Source organism: Oncorhynchus gorbuscha, linkage group LG08 (genome assembly GCF_021184085.1).
Source record: "Oncorhynchus gorbuscha isolate QuinsamMale2020 ecotype Even-year linkage group LG08, OgorEven_v1.0, whole genome shotgun sequence".
Lineage (NCBI taxonomy): Eukaryota > Metazoa > Chordata > Actinopteri > Salmoniformes > Salmonidae > Oncorhynchus > Oncorhynchus gorbuscha.
In genome coordinates, this window is record NC_060180.1 from 70,449,085 (window position 1) to 70,462,298 (window position 13,214).

The window sequence follows — 13,214 nt, forward strand, 5'->3', positions numbered from 1 at the left end:
AGGTAAAAAACAAAACAATATTTATGTTGTTTATATTCTCCTCTCGTGCTGCTGAGACATTGTTGAGAAAATGTTGAGATGAGGTTGAGACAAGGTTGAGATGTGGTTGAGGCGAGGATGAGCCGAGGTTGAGCAGAGGTTGAGATGAGTTTGAGCCGAGGTTGAGATGAGGCTGAGCCGAGGTTGAGATGAGGCTCAGATGAGGTTGAGACGAGATTGAGATGAGGTTGAGACAAGATTGATGAGGTTGGGTCGAGGTTGAGACGAGGTTGAGCCGAGGTTGAGATGAGGTTGAGCCGAGGTTGAGCCGAGGTTGAGATGAGGTTGAGACGAGGTTGAGAATGCAAGGCAATGTTTTGCCGGACTGATCCGGATGTGTCTTAGTGATACCTTTTTCGATGGGAGGGACCAGCCTGATCATGACTGTGTACGTGCCACTGCCACACTATCGACTTCAAGCCTAAAATAACTGATACCGGCCCACATAACACAGTTCAATAAGTAAGCCTTTACATTGTGCAAATATTTTTGTGTATGTTTTGCTTATGCAAAAGATATACCATATATGCACTGTGTAACGTTAATGATATGGTACTGCATGCAGATACATGTACTTACAGAGATGGAGTGTGTATGGGTGTTCACTGGACGATGCCCAAATAAACGTGAAAGCTGATCTTTAAGATGAGGCCTGCCCATGTGTATTCTAAAGACAGCATGCAGTACTCAAAGTTACATAGTAAATTGAGTAAACCAAAGACTCGAGTTCAGAGGAAACAGTGGAGGAAAATAGAGATATATTGAGCTATACGTCATGATGGGCAATGCATCTGACGTGACCACTTGATGCAGCTTGTATGCAGCTTGCATTTTTTAAATGAGGGAGACTCTCGGGAGAAGCAGGAGGAAGTGGGAAGCTAAGATAATTAGGATAGTGACGGATGTGGAAATGATTTGAAGATTCCGTCGCTGGGCTTCTCTGAAGTGTAAAGTGCCTCCGTGAAGATGGAGAATAGGGAGAGAAGGAAGAGCAGATGAATGGAAGGAGGGAGGAACGGAGGAGAGGCGAGGGAGGACAAACCTCCTTGGCTGTCACAGCAGCTAACACTCATTAGCAAAGCATCCCCCTTTGAAGCTGTTTATCTCCATTGCCACGTTTTCAGAGGATGGTCAGGGAAATTACAACACACACACACACACACACACACACACACACACACACACACACACACACACACACACACACACACACACACACACACACACACACACACACACACACACACACACACACACACACACACACACACACACACACACACACACACACACACACACACACCTAATACAGACTCAATCCCCCTAATTCCACAAGCTACAGTCCTTATTGTAACATACTCACTGTACGGCGGAGGATCCATAATGCATGATGGCTTGTGTTTGATTCATGGTGATTTCAACACAGGCCCTTTCTATCAGGGGTTGGAACCTAAATTATTTTCTAATCGTTTCGTTCAGAACAGAACTATAATTTTTGGGTGTTCCGTTCCACTGTTCCGACGAGCAAAATAAAGTTCTGAACTGGTTCAAACTCCGATTTATATCACTACTTTTTGTTCCTTTTTTAACCTCTGAAATATATATATATATATATATATATATATATTACATTTAGCTCAATATTAAATGACTTCACCAATCAGTGCGGATAAAGCAACTTGCTGTGGAGCTATTTAATCTATAGGAAAGTCGTTAAGAGCACATTTAATTTTGCCGTTAACAGCATGGCTTAATCATAATGAAAGACAAACACTCACACTGTGCTGCCAGGGGCGCAAGATACAACATTTTGAGGGTGAGGTGTCACGCCCTGACCCAAGATATCTCTGTTTTCTTTATATTTTGGTTAGGTAAGGGTGTGACTAGGGTGGGTACGCTAGTTTTGTATTGTCTAGTGTTTTTGTATTGTCTAGGGTTTTTGTATGTCTAGGGTTTTGTAGGTCTAGAGGTGTTTGTAATTCTATGTTGGCCTTATATGGTTCCCAATCAGAGACAGTTGTTTATAGTTTATCATCTCTGATTGGGGATCATATTTAGGTAGCCATTTCCCTTTGGTGTTTGTGGGATCTTGTTCTATGTATATATATTCTATATTGTTCTATGTTTAGTTGCCTGTCTGCACTATTTGTATAGCTTCACGTTTTGTTTGTGCTTGTTTGTTTTGTTTTGCTGAGTTACGGTTTCATTAAAAACATGTGGACCTCTGCGCTTTGGTCTCATCTTTATAATGAACGTGACATGAGGAGAGCGAGAGAGAGAGAGAGAGAGAGAGAGAGAGAGAGAGAGAGAGAGAGAGAGAGAGAGAGAGAGAGAGAGAGAGAGAGAGACAGAGACAGAGACAGAGAGACAGAGAGAGAGAGTATAGAGGAATCTTGCCTTGAAGCGCTGGGCATCTTGTTATGACGTGTATACCTCCCTGCAGCATACCACCATGCATACCACTGCTGGCTTGCTTTTGAAGCTAAGCAGGGTTGGTCCTGGTCAGTTCCTGGATGGGACACCAGCTGCTGCTGGAAGTGGTGTTGGAGGGCCAGTAGGAAGCACTCTTTCCTCTGGTCTAAATAAATATCCCAATGCCCTAGGGAAGTGCTCTGTGTAAGGTGCCGTCTTTCGGATGGGACGTTAAACGGGTGTCCTGACTCTCTGAGGTCATTAAAGATCCCATGGCACTTATCGTAGGGGTGTTAACCCTGGTGTCCTGGCTAAATTCCCAATCTGGCCCTTAACCCTTCACGGTCACCTAATAATCCCCAGTTTACAATTGGCTCATTCATCCCCCTCCTCTCCCATGTAACTATTCCCCAGGTTGTTGCTGCAAATGAGAACGTGTTCCCGGGTAAATTACCTGGTAAAATAATGGATAAATTAATTAAAAAATGATCTGAATTAGAGTCACAGTATTATATCTAGGGAGGAGCGTCTTCTATGGAGGAACTTTCAATGTCTTTGAACTTCCAAGTTGGTTTAACGTTGGACCAGAGCCAACAAGCTTGTGTGTGCAGAGCAGCACTAGAATTCAAAATACGTTTTACATTTTTTGTTGTTAATAAATCCAATATGAAACATGATAACTATAGTATCCTTAACTAGCATTGAAAAAAAGTCATTGCTTTTTTCTCTAATTAAACATCTCTCCCAAATTTCTGAATCATGCTTGTAATGTTGTCAGTAGGTTACAGTAACCTATGCTTAAAGAGGGGGATGGGCTACAGTAATATATGTTTAAGAGGGGGAGGGGCTACAGTAATATATGTTTAAGAGGGGAGGGGCTACAGTAATCTATGCTTCAGAGGGGAAGGGGCTACAGTAATCTATGCTTCAGAGGGGAGGGGCTACAGTAATCTATGCTTCAGAGGGGGAGGGGCTACAGTAATCTATGCTTCAGATGGGGAGGGGCTACAGTAATCTATGCTTCAGAGGGAGAGGGGCTACAGTAATCTATGCTTCAGAGGGTAGGGGCAGTTAGCCTAAACACACACACCCACTGACAGAGATGTTCAGCTGGCAGGCAGACGCTGGAATAAGTTTCTGAATAACAAAGTGAGGGCTTTGCATAGACGCTTTATTGTGATTTTCGCGGGTCTGGAAATAAATGCCTGGAATGTAAAATAACTTTATTAACGGGTTCCCATGCTTTTAAATCACTTTATTTTTATGTTTGGTTTCTGTTCCTCAAATCATTTAGTTATTTTCCCATTTCCGGTTCTGTTCCCTGAACCGGTTCCAACCCTTGCTTCCCATGCAGGCTCCCTATATCTGGGCTAATTATTGTTACTTATCAATAGTGACAACCCTGGTTTTAACAACTTAGATGGAATGCTACTGAGGATGGTAGCTGACTCTATAGCCACTCATATCTGTCATATCTTTAATCTGAGCCTAGAGGAAAGTCTTTGTCCTCAGACCTGGAGGGAAGCCAAAGTCATTCTGCTACCCAAGAGTGGTAAAGCAGCCTTTACTAGTTCTAACAGCAGACCTATAAGCTTGCTGCCAGCTCTTAGCAAACTGTTGGAAAAAATGGTGTTTGACCAAATACAATGCTATTCCTCTGTAAACAATTTAACAACAGACATTCAGCATGCTTATAGAGAAGGGCACTCAACATGTACTGCACTGACACAAATGACTGATGATTGGTTGAAATAAATTGATAATAAGATTGTGGGAGCTGTAATGTTAGCTTTCAGTGCAGCCTTTGATATTATTGTCCATAACCTGTTGTTGAAAAAACTTATGTGCTATGGGTTTTCAACCTCTGCCATATAGTGGATTCAGAGCTATCTATCTAATAGAACTCAAAGGGTTTTCTTGAATGGAAGTGTCTCTAATGTCAAACATGTAAAGTGTGGTGTACCGCACGGCAGCTCTCTAGGCCCTCTACTATTTTCTATTTTTACCTATGACCTGCCACTGGCATTAAACAAAGCATGTTGTCCTTGTATGCTGATGATTCAACTATATACGCATCAGCAAACACAGCTAATGAAGTAACTGAAATCCTTAAAAAAGAGTTGCAGTCTGTTTTGGAATGGGTGGCCAGTAATAAACTGGTCCTGAACATCTCTAAAACTAAGAGCATTGTATTTGGTACAAATCATTCCTTAAGTGCTAGACCTCAGCTGAATCTGGTAATGAATGGTGTGGCTGTTGAAGAAGTTGAGGAGACTAAACTACAAAATTATTGTGGTAAAAATGATGTGGGTAAAACAAAGCGCAAATTAAAAGTATGAATCTCTGAGCATCGTACCACCATTAGGAGCAAAAATTCGACGTATCCAGTTGAGGCCCACTTTTTGGAAGCAAACCACTCGATTTCGTGTCTACGTTATATCGGCATCGAACACTTCACCCTCCCTAGGAGAGGGATCCCCTGCGTCAGGACAGAGCAGCACATTGCTCTTCTAAGGGAGGTGTCTTAGGGAGTACTTGAGGGGGTCTTCTAAGGGAAGTATCTTAGGGAGTACTTGAGGGGGTCTAAGGGAAGTATCTTAGGGAGAGCTTGTGGGGGAGGTGTCTTGGGGAGGTCTTTGTAGTCTTCAAGGACTTGATGAGCCCTGCATAAACTTTCTATAGCTTTTCAACAAACATGTTTGTGTGATAATAATATTCTATTGGTCAAAACTGGTTGCAACAACGTCATGAGGCCAGGCTGTATACTGGCTGTATAGGGACGTTTTGCTAATTAAAAAAACATTTTTTTCCCCCATTATGTCTTGATTTGTCATGACAAATATATCTTTACCTGATTGTTACAGAGATGACTTGGTTGTAATCTGGTTATAACAGAGACAAATTGGTAGTAATCTGGTTATATAATGTCTTCTCAACCAAAAAGCCAGTTTGCAAACAGATAATTACACCATGTGGCACATATTGCCACTAGGGTAATAGAGACAAGAGTGGGAATTGGGACAATGAGTCAATATGTAGAGATGATTAGGGAGTGGCACTTTAAGATCCTGAATAGGAAGTAGAGAAGAAGATAGAACAAGTAAGTGAAGCTTACAGGGAAGGAGGAAGCTAAAACAGATACATTTAAACCAGTGCAGGTTTTGGCCTTGACATCGGCTTATTGATATCACCTATGTGATTGTGTTTCCAGCTAAAGCACAAACACCCCCAAATCAATAGCAAGGCCCTGTGGTAGGGTGCCAACACCAAGGTTCTGTGGTTGGGTGCCAACACCAAGGCCCTGTGGTAGGGTGCCAACACCAAGGCCCTGTGGTAGGGTGCCAACACCAAGCCCCTGTGGTAGGGTGCCAACACCAAGGTTCTGTGGTTGGGTGCCAACACCAAGGCCCTGTGGTAGGGTGCCAACACCAAGGCCCTGTGGTAGGGTGCCAACACCAAGGCCCTGTGGTAGGGTGCCAACACCAAGGTCCTGTTGAAGGGTGCCAACAGCAAGGCCTTGTTGTAAGGTGCTGTCATGACGTTGGCCTCTTTGGGTATAGCAAGCCCCATCCCCCTCTCCCTGCCTCCCCCTTTCCTCCTTCAACTAGGTTGCTGTGGTCAGAGAGATGTCGTAAATTCCTGAGGATCTCCTCATGGACACACAGTATAGAGAGAGTACATTTTCATAGAGAACAAAGTTATTCTTTCCACCTCACAGAACTTGAGGTACGAACAATTTTCATATTCCGGAGAAAGTATAAAAGATCGGTGAAGAATCCAGCAACAAACTGGTCCATGTGTCACAACCTGGGGAAGCTCATGGGAGACGGTGTGGCCACATTATTATATAAACAGCGTTATGGTAGCCTCAGATATTAAGATGAATGAGTGATTATGATACAGTTTGTAAAATTGTGTAATATGATTTTGGACTATTTAATGAAGGAAAACTCAAAAAGGGGATTGGAGTTAACTAAATCAGAGGACCGCCCCTGAGCCCAGTTATGGTCAGGCGTCCTGGGACAGCCCTTTTCTGCCTTCCGAATAAAACCCCCACTCGGGTTTTCGATCAGCAGACCGAGCTTACCTCAATTACGAGATGGCTAAAGGTTGCAGGCCATTTTTTTCTCCATTAGAGGAGACAAAGGTTGTAGACCATTGCTGAATCTTTTAACCATACCACGTGGTTAAACTCTTAGACTATCGATACCGACAGAATAAGAACAAGTCTTTGATATTAATTACTAGTCTGCAACTAGGAATTCAGTATCATTGAACGCGAAGAACGACAACCGCCGAAACATCCATTCTATAAAGAAACAAATGATTGTCACTCTGAACTTTCCACTATAACCGTGACAGAGAGAGACGGACAATTCTACAAAATAAATGAACTTTTCACCAGTGATCAAGACGACACACTGAGCGTAAATATATATATTGATTGCAATTGTTCCCGAATGAGTGAGCGTTCATGTGCAAAGGATTAGCATTTCAATTGTTATAATTATCACTTTGTAGTGACTTCTTGGTCGACCCCCACTTCCCCTTTTGTCTAACAACCCGCTATGATGGTTCAGCCCACTAGGGCACATTCTCCTATAATTTCATGTAAAAACATTTACCTTGTTTGTGTGTTTGTTTATGCATTTCTGCAAATTACTTAGTTAGTAATAAATAAATGATTTAAGACAATTGATGTATGGATGACTCACAGTGAAGAATAGGTTCGTGCAGATAACCAACAATTTACGAAGTTTGGAATGAGACTAACGTGAGGTAAAGTAAATAATTCATTAATTCAGATATAAAATATCTGAAAAGTTATTTTAGGAAATGATAACTTTGTAATCTGATAATATTTCCTTGGTGCCCTAGTATCCTAGTGTCCTAGTAATTACGGTCACATGATTAATCAGTCTTATCGCGTAATACTAATTACAGAGAATCTATGATAAAAACTATCAGTCTTCAGTTAATGATAGTAAAGACACGACAGTGCCAACAGCAAGGCCTTGTTGTAAGGTGCCAACAGCAAGGCCGTGTTGTAAGGTGCCAACAGCAAGGCCATGTTGTAAGGTGCCAACAGCAAGGCCTTGAAGTAAGGTGCCAATAGCAAGGCCCTGTTGTAGGGTGCCAACACCAAGGCCTTGTTGTAGGGTTCCCCGCCAAATCAATGCCAAGGGAAACACTAATGTGACTTATAATTACAGGTACTTGACTGATTCATACGGCTCCATATCGATCGCCACTATAATGCCTGTTCCCTCTTTCAAAAGGAGCTCATAAGAGATCGGCGGGATGATTAAGACTTGACTCGATGTGAGATGACAATCACCTGGAGCTCCGTAACCATGGATTCCAGCCCACTGAAGACAAGCGCTGTGGTGACTCATCAATGTACTTCAAAGAGAAGGAGGCAGAGCATTCAGAATAGCTACATTATGGGTCTTTTTCAGTGCTCCACACAGGGAAAGTCTGTGCTTGACAAATGGTTTGCCCGGTGCCAATTTACTGTGATGTGTAGCTACGCATGTATGTTCCTCATATGTCCACTTTGTGTCTATACTGTATGTCCACTTTGTGACATGTAGCTATCTATTAAAAATGCTAACTACATTTGATTAATTAATTGATTGATTGATTGATTGATTGGTTTATTGATTGATCGATCCAAATATACAGAGCAAGGGAATTGGTAAACTCAACTCTAGTAAGAGTTATAGATCAAGTCTTAAAGAAGCATGATATGATTGGTAGAGTCAATCTGCACAGGATATTGTGCAGCCAGCTATTTGGGACTAAAGGCTATCTGGGACTAAAGGCTATCTGGGACTAAAGGCTATATGGGACTAAAGGCTATTTGGGACTAAAGGCTATCTGGGACTAAAGGCTATCTGGGACTAAAGGCTATCTGGGACTAAAGGCTATCTGGGACTAAAGGCTATGTGGGACTAAAGGCTACCTGGGACTAAAGCCTATGTGGGACCACAGGGTATCTGGGACTAAAGGCTACCTGGGACTAAAGCCTATGTGGGACCACAGGGTATCTGGGACTAAAGGCTACCTGGGACTAAAGCCTATGTGGGACCACAGGGTATGTGGGACTAAAGGCTACCTGGGACTAAAGCCTATGTGGGACCACAGGGTATCTGGGACTAAAGGCTACCTGGGACTAAAGCCTATGTGGGACCACAGGGTATCTGGGACTAAAGGCTACCTGGGACTAAAGCCTATGTGGGACCACAGGGTATCTGGGAATAGAGGCTACCTGGGACTAAAGCCTATGTGGGACCACAGGGTATCTGGGACTAAAGGCTACCTGGGACTAAAGCCTATGTGGGACCACAGGGTATCTGGGACTAAAGGCTACCTGGGACTAAAGCCTATGTGGGACCACAGGGTATCTGGGAATAGAGGCTACCTGGGACTAAAGCCTATCTGGGACTAAAGGCTATCTGGGAATAAATCAAATGTATTTATAAAGCTTACATCCGGTGATATCTCTTTCTGCTGTACAGAAACCCTGTCTAAAACCCCAAACAGCAAGCAATGCAGGTGTAGAAGCACGAATAAAGGCTATGTGGGACCACAGGGTATCGGGGACTGAAGGCTATGTGGGACCACAGGGTATCGGGGACTGAAGGCTATGTGTGACCACAGGGTATCAGAGACCACAGGGATATGCAGGGGCAGATGGTGGATGCTGATACAGCATGACTAGTCAAATCCATCAGTGCTCCTCCACAGAGTGCACGAGCCAGTAAGACACAACTCCCAAATAACAACATGAAAGCAACCCCCAAACTTGACTATCGTATTAATTTAACTAAAATGTATGTCATTAACCCCCCAAAAAGCATAATTAGAAATACTGATGCATGAATGATTTATTTACTGAAGTATTAATTTGTTTATTCAGGAGTTGAGGAATAGTTACGTTCATAAAATTGCTTTCCTGATGGGCATAAGTTCATGTTTCGATTCTATTGGTGAGTAGTAGGCAACTCAGTGATTGACCCCCTGGCCCCTACCCTTATTCAAGCTTCTGTCAGTTAACATCGTTAACATCTCTGTTGGGACAGAGAGGAGACTGATAGGAGATGACATCCACTCACTGGCTGCTGTTAAGCTAAAACACAGCAGATCCAAAGTCAATAGAGGACAAAGTCCAATGTGCTCTGAAATGTTGTTTAAAAATATCAACCCCTGTCACAGTGTTTTTGTCATACTCATCTGACAAGACTAGAATTGCTCACACACTTCTCTTTATTACACACAACTTAGCTCTCAGAACTAGTGATTATTTTAACAATATAACACATCTTGGCAGGTTACTGGGATACATGGAACCTTGGTATGTTCCTTTAGTAGGACAGGGATACATGGAACCTTGGTATGTTCCTTCAGTAGAACAGGGATACATGGAACCTTGGTATGTTCCTTCAGTAGAACAGGGATACATGGAACCTTGGTATGTTCCTTCAGTAGGACTCCCAGAAGAAGGAAACGCCTAGGAGGGGGAGCAACCAGACAACGAGTATGGTCAATAATTCAGTGTTCTTGCTGCAATCCATTACACTGCATTTATAATATATCATATAGCCAAGGCCATGCCACGCAAGCCTGAACAGCAAACCTGATCAACAAGCCTGAATATCAAGCCCAATCAACAAGCCTGATCAATAAGCCTGAACAACAATCCTGATCAACAAGCCTGATCAACTAGCCTGAACAACAATCCTGATCAACAAGCCCAATCAACAAGCCTGATCAACAAGCCTGATCAACTAGCCTGATCAACAAGCCTGATCAACAATCCTGATCAACAAGCCTGATCAACTAGCCTGAACAACAATCCTGATCAACAAGCCCAATCAACAAGCCTGATCAACAAGCCTGATCAACAAGCGTGATCAACAAGCCTGAACAACAAGCCTGATCAACAAGCCTGAACAACAATCCTGATCAACAAGCCCAATCAACAAGCCTGATCAACAAGCCTGATCAACAAGCGTGATCAACAAGCCTGAACAACAAGCCTGATCAACAAGCCTGATCAACAAGCCTGAACAACAAGCCTGATCAACAAGCCTGATCAACCAGCCTGAACAACCAGCCTGAACAGCAAGCCTGATCAACAATCCTGATCAACAAGCCTGATCAACAAGCCTGATCAACTAGCCTGATCAACAAGCCTGAACAACAAGCCTGATCAACAAGCCTGATCAACAAGCCTGATCAACAAGCCTGAACAACAAGCCTACATGGAACCTCGGTATGTTCCTTCAGTAGGACAGGGATACATGGAACCTTGGTATGTTCCTTCAGTAGGACAGGGATACATGGAACTTTGGTATAGTTCCTTCAGTAGAACAGGGATACATGGAACCTTGGTATGTTCCTTCAGTAGGACAGGGATACATGGAACCTCGGTATGTTCCTTCAGTAGAACAGGGATACATGGAACCTTGGTATGTTCCTTCAGTAGAACAGGGATACATGGAACCTTGGTATGTTCCTTCAGTAGGACAGGGATACATGGAACTTTGGTATGTTCCTTCAGTAGAACAGGGATACATGGAACCTCGGTATCTTCCTTCAGTAGAACAGGGATACATGGAACCTCGGTATGTTCCTTCAGTAGAACAGGGATACATGGAACCTTGGTATGTTCCTTCAGTAGAACAGGGATACATGGAACCTCGGTATCTTCCTTCAGTAGAACAGGGATACATGGAACCTTGGTATGTTCCTTCAGTAGAACAGGGATACATGGAACCTTGGTATGTTCCTTCAGTAGGACTCCCAGAAGAAGGAAACACCTAGGAGGGGGAGCAACCAGACAACGAGTATGGTCAATAATTCAGTGTTCTTGTTGCAATCCATTACACTGCATTTATAATATATCATATAGCCAAGGCCATGCCACGCAAGCCTGAACAGCAAACCTGATCAACAAGCCTGAATATCAAGCCCAATCAACAAGCCTGATCAACAAGCCTGATCAATAAGCCTGAACAACAATCCTGATCAACTAGCCCGATCAACAATCCTGATCAACAAGCCTGATCAACTAGCCTGAACAACAATCCTGATCAACAAGCCCAATCAACAAGCCTGATCAACAAGCCTGATCAACTAGCCTGATCAACAAGCCTGATCAACAATCCTGATCAACAAGCCTGATCAACAAGCCTGATCAACTAGCCTGAACAACAATCCTGATCAACAAGCCCAATCAACAAGCCTGATCAACAAGCCTGATCAACAAGCCTGATCAACAAGCCCGATCAACAAGCCTGATCAACAAGCCTAATCAACAAGCCTGATCAACAAGCCTGATCAACAAGCCTGAACAGCAAACCTGATCAACAAGCCTGATCAACAAGCCTGATCAACCAGCCTGATCAACAAGCCTGATCAACAAGCCTGATCAACAAGCCTGATCAACCAGCCTGAACAACCAGCCTGAACAGCAAGCCTGATCAACAAGCCTGATCAACAAGCCTGATCAACAATCCTGAACAGCAAGCCTGATCAACAATCCTGAACAGCAAGCCTGATCAACAATCCTGAACAGCAAGCCTGATCAACAAGCCTGAACAACGAGCCCGACCCCACCACTAAATTTAGCTTCAACACATTACACATGACACATATTTGACACACACTTCAAACACAGTACACACACACTTCACGTCATCAAAAACTCCTGCACTTTGAGGGTGATCAAATATGACATTCCCCCCCCCCCCCCCCCCGGTGCCAGTCACTAGAAACACTGGTTAAAACCTCCCTGTTCCACTTGCAGAGTATGTTACACTGTATTAAGCTGTGGACAACACGCACCTTCAAGCAATGGTCTATTATTTGCAGCATCCCATATTCAATGCAAATATTGCTACAGAATTCTGTTAATCTTGCTATTCTTTACATAAGAACAAAGATGAAACCCGCCCTCTGCTCCACCAGAGTGATTTACTGTCTACATGGAGACAAACCACGTCATCCGTTAACTTCACAACGAGACAATAGATTCTGTTTGGGGAATTATTATTAAGATCAGGACAGGTTTTTTTTTTCTTTATCGTGCCTTCTTTGATTCTCCCAGTAGCAGTACACATCTTGGATGTGTGTTATCTTGCTAAGTACTCTGAGATTTTATATGCATTAGCAATAACATTCAGAGGGTCATACATATTGCTGCATTCTTACTAAGGGCTTTATGTCCTACATTCTTACTAAGGGCTTTATGTCCTACATTCTTACTAAGGGCTTTATGTCCTACATTCTTACTAAGGGCTTTATGTCCTACATTCTTACTAAGGGCTTTATGTCCTACATTCTTACTAAGGGCTTTATGTCCTACATTCTTACTAAGGGCTTTATATCCTACATTCTTACTAAGGGCTTTATGTCCTGCATTCTTACTAAGGGCTTTATGTCCTACATTCTTACTAAGGGCTTTATGTCCTGCATTCTTACTAAGGGCTTTATGTCCTACATTCTTACTAAGGGCTTTATGTCCTACATTCTTACTAAGGGCTTTATGTCCTACATTCTTACTAAGGGCTTTATGTCCTACATTCTTACTAAGGGCTTTATGTCCTACATTCTTACTAAGGGCTTTATGTCCTACATTCTTACTAAGGGCTTTATGTCCTACATTCTTACTAAGGGCTTTATATCCTACATTCTTACTAAGGGCTTTATGTCCTGCATTCTTACTAAGGGCTTTATGTCCTACATTCTTACTAAGG

At 42.9% G+C, this 13,214-nt stretch overlaps 1 protein-coding gene across 1 annotated transcript in view; it reads right to left on the reverse strand.

Annotated features, from left to right (window-relative positions):
- The window catches only part of LOC124042141 (probable G-protein coupled receptor 158), a 118,602-nt gene that overhangs the window by 91,373 nt on the left and 14,015 nt on the right, over positions 1-13,214 (reverse strand). The gene's annotated exons all lie outside the window — the stretch shown is intronic.